We start from the raw sequence: 13,335 nt of genomic DNA on the forward strand, positions 1-13,335 counted from the left end.
AACAACACAATTGTGATTTGTGCTTTGCTTTTCCCCACTCTTCTTCTTTTCTTGCACGACAGCACAATCTGCATCGGTAGCTTATAGCCAGTCTATCGCTGTCTGTTCCATGTCCTTGATGCACATAGGAATGATTTTCATACCCAGGATTTTATATGTTGCCTAATTTTCTGTTGTTATTACACACTGTATATCTGTGCTACAGGTTAGTGGAGAGACAGTGTTCAAAGGCGGGCGACCACCTGGGGGCTCAGTTTCTTGCAGGGCAGGCAGAGTGGGAGGTTCCTGGTAGAGAGCCAGACGCCACCCCCAGGATGGAACACAGGGGTCTCACTGCTCCTTCTGACGATGGACGGCTCTCGCTGGAGTCTCACGTGCACATTTTCCCACACCTCCTCTGCCCGCCGGAACCACTCATCTATTGCAGGAGCCACGGTCTGGTCCGGGGTCCACGGGGTCCACAGGGCCCACGGGGCCAGGGCCGGCTGGAAACCCAAAACACACTGGAAGGGGGTCAACCCAGTGGAGGAGTGACGTAGGAAGAAAACGTGCACACTCACCCTGCCGGTCCTGACAGTGACTCCTCAGGAACCTCCCCCAGCTCCTGATTCATCCTCTCCACCTGTCCGTTAGACTGAGGCCAATACCCAGAAGTGAGGCTAACCGTGACCCCGAGCTTCTCCAAGAAGGCCCTCTATTCTTGGGATGTGAATTGGGAGCCACAGTCCGAGACGATGTCCTCCGGGAGGCCATAATACCAGAAGACCTGTTGGAAGAGTGCCTTAGCGACCTGGAGAGCAGTGGGAAGACAGGAAGGCAGGAAGAGGGATTTATCGACATGTCTTGGATAATCTATCCATGATGAATGGTCAAACCATCAGAAGGGGGAAGATCAGTAACAATGTCAATGGATAGATGGGACCGAGGTCGCTGAGGTACGGGAAGCGGCAGGAGCTTCCCTGCTGGAGCATTCCCGGTGGGACTTGGTTTTAGTACACACAAAACAGGACTTGACATACCATGTAACATCCTGCACAGAGGTGGGCCACCAGTATTTCTCAGTGATGGAATGAATGGTGTGAGAAATACCTGGATGCCCTGCAACGACAGCTGTGTGTGCCCAGGTCAGCAGCCGATCCCTTATCCCTGTGGGAATGTAGATGTGCGCGGGAGGACAATTCCGGGGTGCAGGCTCCCTCTCTAGAGCTTGGAGGATGTCCACATCTACGTCCCAAAACCCTGGACCCATGACTCGGGAGTATGGGATTACGGGTGCCCTCTGGACAGGAGCCTCTCCCAAATTGTAGATATGGGACAGGGCATTAGCCTTGATGTTCTTAGAACCTGGGTGATAGTTGAACCTGGTGAAAAAGAAAAAAGAACCTGGCTTGGAGCGGATTCAGTCTCCTCGCTGTCCGTGTGTACTCAAGGTTTCGATGGTCGGTGAGGATGATGAATGGTTCCTTGACACCCTCCAGCCAGTGTCTCCACTCCTCTAATGCCAACTTCACCGCCAAGAGCTCCCGATTGCTGACGTTGTAATTTCTCTCTGCGATGGATATTTTTTGGACAAGAAAGCACAAGGATACAATTTTAGGGTGTCCCGCTGTCTTTGTGACAAAACTGCCCCCACATCCACCTCCGATGCGTCTACCTCAACCACAAACGGTAGCGTGGAATCTGGGTGTTTTAGCTAGGGGGCAGGGGGGGGAAATGCCCCTTGAGGAGACGAAAGGCCTCGTCGGCTACTGGAGACCAAAACAACCTACGAGGCCCACCGTTGAGGAGGGAGGTGAGAGGGGTGGTGACGGCGCTTAAGTTCCTGATGAAGCGGTGGGTTAAAATTTGGCAAATCCCCAAAAACGTTGTAATCTCTTGATGGTGGTTGGGACTGGCCATGACCTTACCGCATCTACCTTCTTGTCCTCATCCTCACTCTCCGATTTGGTAGTCCAAGAAGGAGACAGCCCTGTGGTGGAATTGGCACTTCTCCGCCTTGATGAACAAGTGGTTAGCCAAGAGGCGTTCCAGGACTGCTCGAATGTGAGTGATGTGATCCTCCAGGTTGGTCGAGAAGATCAGGATGTCATCGATGTACACAATCACCTGACGTCCGAGCATGTCCCCGAACACCTTGTTGACAAATGCCTGGAACCCTGACGGAGCATTGGCTAAGCCAAAGGGCATAACCAAATACTCATATTGACCAGACATCGTGCATAGTCACTTTAACTATACATTCATGTACATACTACCTCAATTGGGCCGACCAACCAGTGCTCCCGCGCATTGGCTAACCGGGCTATCTGCATTTTGTCCCACCACCCGCCAACCCCTCTTTTTATGCTATTGCTACTCTCTGTTTATCATATATGCATAGTCACTTTAACCATATATACATGTACATACTACCTCAATCAGCGTGACTAACCGGTGTCTATATGTAGCCTCGCTACTTCTATAGCCTCGCTACTGTATATAGCCTGTCTTTTTACTGTTATTTCTTTACCTACCTATTGTTCACCTAATACCTTTTTTGCACTATTGGTTAGAGCCTGTAAGTAAGCATTTCACTGTAAGGTCTACACCTGTTGTATTCAGCGCACGCGACAAATAAACTTTGATTTGATTGGATTTGAACACCGCCTTCCACTCATTCCCCTCCCAGAAGCAAATGAGATTGTAGGCACTCCGGGGGCGATGAGGAGGGAGCGCGGGTCTTGGAGAATACCTCCCTTAGATCCTGATATTCCTCCGGGATGTTGGGGTGGAGGGTAACCACAGGACTCTCAAACGACGTGGAACGACAGGGGACAGGAAAGAAGGTCTTCCGGAATTCAGGTGACCAGTCGGTGATTGTCATCCTCGACCATGAGATGGTAGGGTTATGGCGCTGAAGCCAAGGTAGGCCGAGGATGATTTTGTAAACTGGTGCACTGGTGTTGAAGGCAATGTTTTCCTGGTGATTGGGCTCCACAGTGAGGATGGGTGGTTGGGTGATGTGTGTGATGGTTCCGGTTCCTAGACCTTGAACCGTAAATGGAGAGGAGAACAGGTAGGTAGTAATATTGAGAGAGGAGGCAAGGGTTTGATCCATAAAGTTCCCCGCGGCGCCAGAATCCACTAAAGCTGTAGACACAGGGCATGAGGGACAGTCAGCCAGAGTGATGGGTACTAAAAAGAGTCTAACAGGAAGAGCAGTAGATGGAATACTCACTCATGGTCCAGGTGATGTAACATCACGTGACCGTCCCTCTGCTCTAATGGATCCCAGATTCTGAAGTAACAGACACCACTGGTGCTTGTGCCCTCCCTGGGCACAGTACAGACAGAGCCTCAGCTGGATCCGTCTGCGCCATTCCGCCGCGGGAAGGCGTGTGACCCCTACCGCCATGGGTTCAGGCTCTGATCCCGAACACTCGCCGAAGGAGGGAGAGAAGCGATGGGGATGCCGACGCACCCAGAGGAGGTTATCCAGACGGATGGCCATAGCAATGAGTGAGGTTGTCATCTCGGCAGGCCAGTTCCGTCTGGACCTCCTCGCGCAGACCTCTTCTAAATAACGTGCTCAGAGCCGGCTCATTCCAGCCACTGGAAGCTGATACTGTCCGGAACACATAGCACATACTCAGCAGCCGTCTGATTCCTCTGCTGGAGCTGAAGCAGACGCTTACCTCCCTCTCTGCCCTCTGTGGGAGGATTGAAAATACATTTAAACAGAGCCATGAACCCCTCATAAGACTCAAGCTCCTCCTCTCCTCTCTCCCAGACGGCCCATTCCAAGGCCCGCCCAGTCAGAGAAATAACCATGGCAACCTTAGTCCTCTCGGTGGTGGGGGCTCCCATCTGACGTGTGAAATAGAGGGAGCACTGAAGGAGGAAGCCACGGCATTTGGATGGTGTCCCGTCATATTTCTCCGAGAGGGATAGACGGGCATCGCTGACCTGAGCGGGTTGCTGGATGGGCTGGTGTGCGGACTCGTCGGGTAGACTGGCTCTAGAATGTCCTCCGCTGTTGAGACGATGTAGACTGCAGAGAACATCTTCCATGGCCGTCCCCAGTTGAGCCAGCTGATCATGGTGTTGACGAAGAAGGTCACCTTGTTCATTGATCGTTTGGGAGATGTCCAGTTGTCCTGCTGCTTCCATATTTTGAGTTGGTATTCTGTAATGATGGGGCGGTGAGTCAGAAGCAGGTGAAACGTTTTAATAAAACAACAAAACCCAGAACACGACACTAACATAAGGCAGCACGCCGATAAACAAGAACAATACCAACCTGGTGAGTGAACATGTGAGAGTGACATGTAAAGGGCAGGAATTTAGGAAGGTAATGGGGTCCAGGTGTGAATCATGATGATTCACAGGTGCACGTAATGATGAGTGCCAGGTGTGCGTAATGATGAATCCCAGGACCCGTGGTTAGTATACTGGCGATGTCGTACGCTGGAGGGGAGGAGCAGGAGCAGACGTAACAGATTGTAAATATGTTACTAACTAACAATATTGTCAAAAACACTTGTTGGATGCCGTGTGGCTGTTGGTTACAAGGCCAGAACAGAGATAAAAGCTGCATACCTGTGTGGTTGTAATCAGTAGGAAGGTCAAAGATAAGATTCCATCTGCACACTGTCCTTGATGTAATGCAGAGAGGCTAAGTAATAGAACCAGGGGTACTGAATGTACGGAACGTTTCGGGGTCAGAACTCACGAAATAGAGGAGCAAGGATTCAGGGCCTTAAATAATGCTCCTTGTATGCCACCCTGCCACCCCTGGATAATAGGAGAACAAGAGCGATTCCTGAGTCCAAAAAGCTATTACTGCGGTTGGCTTTCTGCTTTGCTCTGGATGTAATGTCCCTTAATACCCTGCTGCAGGCCCAGTGTGCCTGGACAATACCATACTGTCCGATCAGTTTAGTTTCAACTGTAGGTTTGAACATGCAATTTGGAATAATTCGTCAATTTCACGAATGCCCTGCGTGCGAAAAGGCAAGTTGGGTGCTATAAATGTAATATGCCTTCATTAACCATTGGTACGTTGGAATTTAGACGACACTCTCAACAAGAGAGATGTACAGTTGTTGCATACAAAGTGGATGAACCACAGCATATGAAACAACAATTTCAATGTCAATATGAAATAATGAAATCTTCAAGTTGAGCAGGTGTCAAATTGAAGGATAACTGCATGAAAAGGTACTATGACGAGTGTTCTCCCGAATCAGTGTTCCAATCTTATGTGTTCACATTTCAAGGTTAGATGGCACTTAGGGTACACATCTGTATTTTCTGTGTAAGTACGACTTTAATCGGTTAAATAATCGAGTAAAGCTCCCATTTGTCCCTGCCTTTTGGGACCACGTGAGCAAGTTACAGTAGAACTGTGTCTGCGCTGCGTGTGCGTAGTGTACTGTAGCTGTGTGGTGCTGCGATGGACCGAGCGTCCACTCAGGAGCGCATGATGATTGGAGGAGTAGAGTAATCGCCTAGCAACTGCTGCGTGGGGGAAGTAAGCTGGCAGGCAGGGAAGCAGGGAGGGAGGGAGGCACTCTGCTGGGCAAAGGGAGGCTGGGCTCAACTCACTCTGCTCTGCTCTGAGAGAGGGATGGAGGCTGGAGCACCAGGACTGGCCCACACTAACAACCAGGGGATGTGGGGGGGGGGGGTTTAGACCAGTTACTGACACAGGGACTTTGAAAGGTGGAGTCTATTACTGGGACTGTGGAAGAAGGGAATCGTGTCTTTTTAAGATAACTATACAGTAACAGTTGTCTGCACATGGGACAGTGTGAACACTTTTAGGTGAGTCTTGCTTTATCAAGCATCTGTGTAATGCTAATGTGGGGCTTAAAAATGGGATGATCTTCTATACGTTAACACATTGTAATACATCATTTGACAACATTTTAATTATGTCTTATCATTTGTACAGAAACGTATCACAAGGATCATGTGCATAACTATAATGTTTTGGATACTTGAAATGTCTCTGTTTGGTGAGATCCTAAAGCTGAAGAACTGAACTGAAACTCTTGGGAGGGGCTTCCCCAAATTCTTTTCCAAGCAGCCTGAAGTCTGCCAGTCAGTAGAAGGTATGTACTAGTTTATAAAACGTCTTGAGAGCAGGCAGCAGTTTGTATTATGCATGTTATGTAATCTGACGTGAATTATTCAACATACAAGTGTGCATCCATGCATAATGATGCACAGAGTGCCAAATGTACTCATGACCTGTGAATTTAGTAATGTGACATGTTATATTTTTGTGTTTCTGAACTTTGATTTTAAGATCCACTATTGGATCCATAGCGTTCATTTAGAAATTATTCTGTATAATTTGAACAAATGCATAGTCATTTTTGAAGCATTATAGTATTTTAACACATGTATTTATAGAAAAATGGACATAGACAAGCCATAAGGGTTGGAGAGGTGAAGTGGATCATGTGTGTGTGTTTGTGAACAACAGTGCGCATCAGTTTGTCAGAGTGGATGTGGCAGATCAGATAGTAGTTGCCCAGACCTCTCACGTCTCCCCCCAGAGGGAAAGCACATGAGAATGGACACATCTGTCATTGCAGACTCCATTGATAAAGCCTTTGTCTGTATGGAGGGTTAAGTGATGGTTATGACGAGTCACAGAGTTATAGTTTCACTCCTCTTATGAGTGTCCATTCTTATTATCACATAGATATGGGGCTTTTTGGGTCTGTGTTTATACTTGACATGTCACTATTTAATTGCGTAGAATAGTTTTTGCACAATATGATACGGTAGTCATTTTTTTTCTGTAATCTGGGTTTGTGGGTTGGATTCACTCCTCCACAGTAATTTGTGTTCCCTTCTCCCCGGACTCAAATCCCAGGTTAATAACTACTTGATGTGGTTCGATCATGTCCTCCTATTCAGAGAACAGCTGTGTTGTTTCCTGTGTATGCCTTTAATTCCTTTCATTAACTCAAAGTAAATCCACTCGAACAATGTTTCTAATCATAACCTCCTAAGCCTACTGATCTGATGGGATCACAAAACGGTTTCATTATTTGGAGGAATACTAAGATGAGTTTTTCTGAGTTAAATCAGGCAAAGAGCATTTTGACTATTAAACCTTGGTTTTGGCTGTTGCCTTGTCGTAAAACGGTCTTTAAGGATTTCTGGACAGGGATTGCCCCCAAAGACTGCATTTACTTTGAATGGTGACCACTAAACCTGTTGACTGCTTTGTTGGAGGTTAAACTGGATTCTGGATTAGACATCAGTGACTGACCCTTCTATAGTTCGACTACAGGATTATCTGAACGAACAGCGGAGACGGAAAGCAATATGGAGTTTTATTAAATAGTTTGGGGTATGGCCTCGTTTCCTAAATACGGTAGTGCTCCTAATGTACAGCAGAAAGCCTCTTTCAGTGAAGTGATACAGTAGGGCTGGCTAGGTAATCTGACACGGTGATTAGGACACTTCCTTTGATGCCGTGGTAGGTGTGTCAGCCAGGCCGTCAATGAAGCTCTGTTGGCCTGTCATGTCCTGTTGCATCAAATCTTTGATGGTTGGCTTGTTGTGTAGTGGCACATACTTTCATATGAATAATGTGGTTTATCTATCTGCTGTGAATGAGACTTGCGGTTTTGACCGGCATGATGTAATGTTGAAAGGTGCACAACTTTACCAGTAGCTCAGTTGTTTTGAACTGGACTGGTCTCGTTTAAATGGACCAACCATTATGTGAAACCATTACCCGCAACAGACAGAGCTGATCATAGTGTCTTTCCAACCCTGATCATTCTGCAGTAGTTGGTATGTGAAAAATGAATTGATACTGTCCATGTAAACCTCTGTGAGTTGAAATAATGGAGGCTAATTTGAGAGATCATTCTAATGGATATTGCAGTTGTGAAGAGCTCTTTGTAATTACAGAGCTGGATCTCTGTTGATGGAATTTGGCCTATCTAATAAAATGAAGGGGTTAGAGTGACATGAAAATAGGGAAATGGGCGAGAGTCAATTGCATTGTCGGGAACAGGCTATTTTTCAGTTGGTCCACAACTCCTACTGTGTTACTGTAAGATGAGCTGAGATAGAGTGTCTAAAGGCTTCCTTCCATACGCTTCGGTTCGGCTGGCGCCTAGCCAAACTCGGCTAGGGCAACAGATAGAGCGTGCTCGCAGACTCCCTTAAAAGACATCCGCTTGAAAAATGAGATCAAAAACAGAGACAATAGATTTGTTTATCCACGGTAGCCACTTCCTCACAATAGTCAAAACCAATCAAAGATAACTCAGGAAAGTTATCATTACTTTTTAGCCGCAAAACTGTACACCTAAGTATTTAGATGCAGTATTTCTCAAGTGAAAAAATGTGCATGAAAAATGAGTCGCTGAATGACAACAAACACTTTATTGAAGAATCACTACTGTTGACAAATGACCGATGTAGGGGTGTAGACTTCGGCTACCGAAATTCGGCCTGCCTCGAAAACAATGTGTGTGTGCACGAACAGCTGAAAAAACACCTTGCCGAAGATTAAAACGATCAAAATGTTGTCAGTGTATAGTATATGCTGAAACTGTAACTGTTTGGGAGGGGAAGCATGCAGATGCCTTTAGTGAGCTGATGTATACACTTTCTACCCACTGTTTTCACAGATGAAGAACAATCAAATATACCGTACATTATATTTGATGTTGTATCTATATTCCTTTTGTCAGGAGAGCATATTTTAAGGCTAACCTGGCAAAATAAATCATTGATCATGTATTTGATTGTTCCTCATCAGCATTGCTTAAAGCTTCCTATAGAAGCAAGTGCAGTAGGTCACAGGGGGAGAGTGTCGCTTTGTGTAAGTAGTGTTTTCTGACACGCCTCCCACATAACAAAATACTACAGTTTACTATAGAATACTACAGTTCTTACTGTAGAATTCTGTAGTAAACTGTAATATACTGTAGGATACTATACTACACACTGTAGTATCCCTCAATCATGTGTAGTATTTTGTAAATACACTACAGTCCGCAACAACACTTTTCTTAACGATAGTAAATACTACATTATTTAATTTGGATGTAGTACACCCTGCCCATTCCCCTCCTCCATATCCCAATTTGTGCCACACGTAAGTGAGAAACCTACGTGCGGAGTATAGACCATATATTGTGTTCCCTATGGTTATAGAAAATAGCAGAAGCTCTGAACTCTCCATTCAGAACCCAGTCCTACCTACAGTAGCTACAGGTTATGGAACATTTGCTCTTTTGGTATTTCTCCAGTAGGTTTCCTCACAGAGAAAGCCCCCCACTTCTATGTCAAAGACAAAAAACACTTGAATAAATACTACAGTAATGTCCCCAAAAACACTACAGTGAATACTACATTGTAAATTGGGTGGTTCGAGCCCAGAATGCTGGTTGGCTGAAAGCCGTGGTATATCAAGGGTAATACAAACATATTTATTTTTACTGCTCTAATAAAGTTGGTAACCAGTTTATAATAGCAATAAGGTACTTCTCTGGTTTGGGGTATATGGCCAATATACCATGGCTCAGGGCTGCATCTGTCGCGCATAAGAACAGCCCTTAGCCATGGTATATTGACCATATGCCACACGCCCTCGTGCCTTATAAGTATACCGCACTACAGTTGGCAAGAACACTATAGTAAATACTACAGTATAATACAGTCCGCAAAAACACTGCACTAATTAAGATAGTATATACTATTTTTTTTATTACTACAGTATTTATACTAGAGTAAACTGTAAATACTACAGTATACTAAAGTATATTACAGTAAATTATTCAGTATTCACTGTAATGTTTTTGAGACATACCTACCATAGTATACACTATAGTATTTTATTATTATTATTAAATGTGGGCACTAATCCCCATCTAAAATAACACCCTCACCCACCCTCCAACACCCCACACTTTCTCCATCAGCCAGTACCTCTGGGGAGAGACTTATTGGTCCAGTAGGGTCATTTAAGTGTTGAAGGCATCTCATGTGCACTGAATGCTTATTTGTTGCTCAGTTTAAGTGCTCCTCTCAAGCCCAAGCCCTTTCATTTTCAACAAAGAAAGATGGGCATGTTTACAGTAACTGATCCTGGAGGCTTTTTTTCTATTTACACTGAATAATTGATAGAAAAAGCATACTGTTATATGCTTTTTCAGACAAATGTGATGATTAGGTCAGTTCTAAGATTGAATACATGCTGACATACAATGTAAGTCTCATGGTTTATGATACAATTTTTGTATCAGAGCATAGAGTTTTGGATTACAGTAAGGGAAATGCTTTTAAAATCGGAAGTCATTGAGACATTTTCAAAAGGCTTCTTAATTGGGGGGAAAAGCTGTTTGCATCTGAGGGGGTCTTGAAGTGATTAGCTCTGGGTAGAATTGAATTTAGAATTGGACCTCTGGGAGCAAACTGACATCTGGTAACAAATGACTCTGTCGGTTTGGCTTTCATTTGGTCTATAGTGACCAAAAATACAAAGGATGGCAGGCAGCATTAATATGTTGCTAAATGCTCCTTAACCAGCTTCTAAGGAGCCCCACCGTTCATTTAGGCGCTTAGCCCATTGTATTATGCTAGTGTCCATTGACCTGTTGTTGAAAGCCCTTTCCTACATGCTGTTATAGGGTATTGATTTAACAGTGATCCATTCCAGGAATTCTAATGCTCCCACAATAGTATATGCATTGGTTGAAGCTCAATGTGAAATTCAAAATCTCCCTACTGTCATACTGTATCTAAGCCAATATGACACCAATGATGATGATCATTTGCAAATCAATTTGATTGGAGGTACATAACACACTCCCCTCCTCTCGACATGAGCTGCCCGGGCGTTACTGAGAACCACATACCGAATTTTTAACAGGGTCATTAGCATTAGTAAAAAAAAAAGAAGCAATTTCTTGCCCGACCTAGCTCGATATCTAGGTGATTAAGAACAAGACTATAGCGTCTATAAAGTGACCATTAGACTTGCCACCTTTCGGTATCAATAAGTTTGTAGGGGCAACAGGTTTGATTACATTTTTAATTTGTCACTCTCATGTGCTCATTTCTGTCCATTAAGAACCAGAGATGTGCTACCCTTTTGTAGCATTTCTGACAATGCTAACATCTTTTCAGCCAAATCTCAGAGTTCTAAAACCGGACCAAAACAATTGGGTTGCACAGCAACAGTGCTAGTAGCTAGTTAACACCAGTCGGATGAGAGGCAAGGCACAAGCAAAGGAAACTAGCTATATTTTGCTTTGGAAGGTTTTCACATGGCTGAAGTCACCTGTGTAAACTGTTGGCCTTGACAGTTGTGTGTAATCAGAGCACAAACAAATAAGATAGCAAACATCCTTGGCTGCTAGCCAGTAACGTTAGCTAGCTAGCTACAAGCCAACAAGGCTGTAACATTAGCCGTATGGACAGATCGCAATGCACTAGCACAACTTAATCTTAAAAATAAAATAAAAAGTATTTATTTAACCTTTATCTAACTAGGCAAGTCAGTTAAATAAACTTTCTTCCACAAAGCACAGCTAGCTAGCTAGCTAGTAAGTAAAGTTAGTCAACACCATACTTTGGGAAACTGCCATGCTGCTAATGTATAATAGAAGCAATGGGCATTGCTCATCTAACGCTAACGTTACTCCATACACTAGTCAATCTGGCTTGCCTAGCAATGTAGCGAGCTAACATTACAGCCCTTACTTTATGCATTTATTCAGTACTCTCACTCCTCTGTCAGTGCAATTGTCTTCTTGTTATTATAATCCAGATTTGCGCTGACTGATTGACAGTGTCAAGTTGATTTTCAATGTATTCCTGAAAACCTGAAGTCGCCATCCAAGTAAAAATAGCCAAGGGGGTGCGGGTGCACCCAGGTTAAACAACACAAACATAATTTCTTGCTTGCGTTACCTTTGTGCAATCAAAAGAAAAAGCCATTCTTGCTTACTTGGTTAGCTATGTGACTGTTTTCAACACATCAACTTTTTTAGGATAGGGGGCAGCATTCAGAGTTTTGGATGAAAAGCGTTCCCAAAGTAAACTGCCTGCTACTCAGGCCCAGAAGCTAGGATATGCATGTAATTGGTAGATTTGGACAGACAACCCTCTAAAGTTTCCGAAACTGTTAAAATAATGTCTGTGAGTATAACAGATCTGAAATGGCAGGCGAATACCTGAGGAAAATCCATTTTGAAATGGGTGTTTTTCTATTGAAAGTCTATCCACCATATAAATGGTTATGACCCAGATTGCGTTCCCTATGGCTTCCACTCGCTGTGAACAGTCTTTAGACATTGTTTCAGGCCTTTATTCTGAAAAATTAGGGCGAATGAGCAGTTTCTTTGAGAGGCCAGTGGAAAGTCCCCAACCTGTTTGGTGCGCAATCCCGAGAGCGCGCCTTTCGTTGTTTTTCTTTTATAATGACGACTCTATTGTCCGGTTGAAATATTAGCGATTACTTAGGCTAAAAACAACCTGAGAATTGATTATAAACATCGTTTGACATGTTTCTACGAACTTTACGGATACTATTTGGAATTTTCGTCTGCCTCGTGACCGCATTTGAGCCATTGGATTACTGAACAAAACGCACCAACAAAATTGAGGTTTTTGTATATAAAGAGGGACTTTATCGAACAAAACAAACATTTATGGTGTAACTGGGAGTCTTCTGAGGGCAACCAAATGAAGATCATCAAAGGTAAGTGATTAATTGTATTGCTATTTCTGACTTTCGTGACTAGTCTACTTGTCTGGTAACTGTATGTAATGTTGTCTGCTGAGTGCTGTCCTCAGATAATCGCATGGTTTGCTTTCGCCGTAAAGCATTTGTGAAATCTGACACAGCGGCTGGATTAACAACAAGTTAAGCTTTATTTTGATGTATTGCACTTGGGATTTCATGTAAGTTAAATAATAGTAATTTAATTTGAATTTGGCGCTCTGTAATTTCACCAGAAGTTATCGAGGTGGGACGCTAGCGTCCTGATACATAAGTTTTCACCAAGCAAGAAAACATTCAATTAGTACTGAGTGAATGAACAACATCAAACGCTTCCTGTCATCACCAGAATGTCCATTTAAATAGTGTCAAGATAATGCGTTCATGGCAGGGTTTGTAGCGTAAGCGTTAATGTCTTAAGGTCTTGGGTTCGCCTCTGCGAGGAGACATTTTGACCATTTTCTTTCATGTATAGTTTTGACACCCCCCTCTCCCGATACTCACACACTGGCCCGCACGTTGTGTGCTTATTTTAAATTATTAGGTGGCTCTTAAAAGAGCATCGTTGACTGGCAATGGACAAGGAC

General features: G+C 44.2%; 1 protein-coding gene and 1 non-coding gene across 11 annotated transcripts in view; both read left to right on the forward strand.

Moving 5' to 3' along the window:
- The window catches only part of rapgef4a (Rap guanine nucleotide exchange factor 4a), a 53,220-nt gene that overhangs the window by 10,113 nt on the left and 29,772 nt on the right, over window positions 1-13,335 (forward strand). Inside the window, exons 1-2 of one of the 10 annotated variants that reach the window (XM_046361457.1) lie at window positions 5,669-5,805; window positions 5,936-6,095. The exons of 6 other annotated variants lie outside the window; for them this stretch is intronic. The gene's annotated coding sequence lies outside the window, so the exon portion shown is untranslated. Of the gene's footprint in view, window positions 1-5,668; window positions 5,806-5,935; window positions 6,096-13,335 lie in introns of those variants that run through there. 3 more of the 10 variants (XM_046361474.1, XM_046361492.1, XM_046361464.1) reach the window with 3 other exon arrangements.
- On the forward strand, window positions 9,244-9,298 carry LOC124048732. Its single transcript, XR_006841289.1, has one exon. It is a non-coding gene; the product is annotated as a U7 small nuclear RNA (small nuclear RNA).

Source organism: Oncorhynchus gorbuscha, linkage group LG01 (genome assembly GCF_021184085.1).
Source record: "Oncorhynchus gorbuscha isolate QuinsamMale2020 ecotype Even-year linkage group LG01, OgorEven_v1.0, whole genome shotgun sequence".
Lineage (NCBI taxonomy): Eukaryota > Metazoa > Chordata > Actinopteri > Salmoniformes > Salmonidae > Oncorhynchus > Oncorhynchus gorbuscha.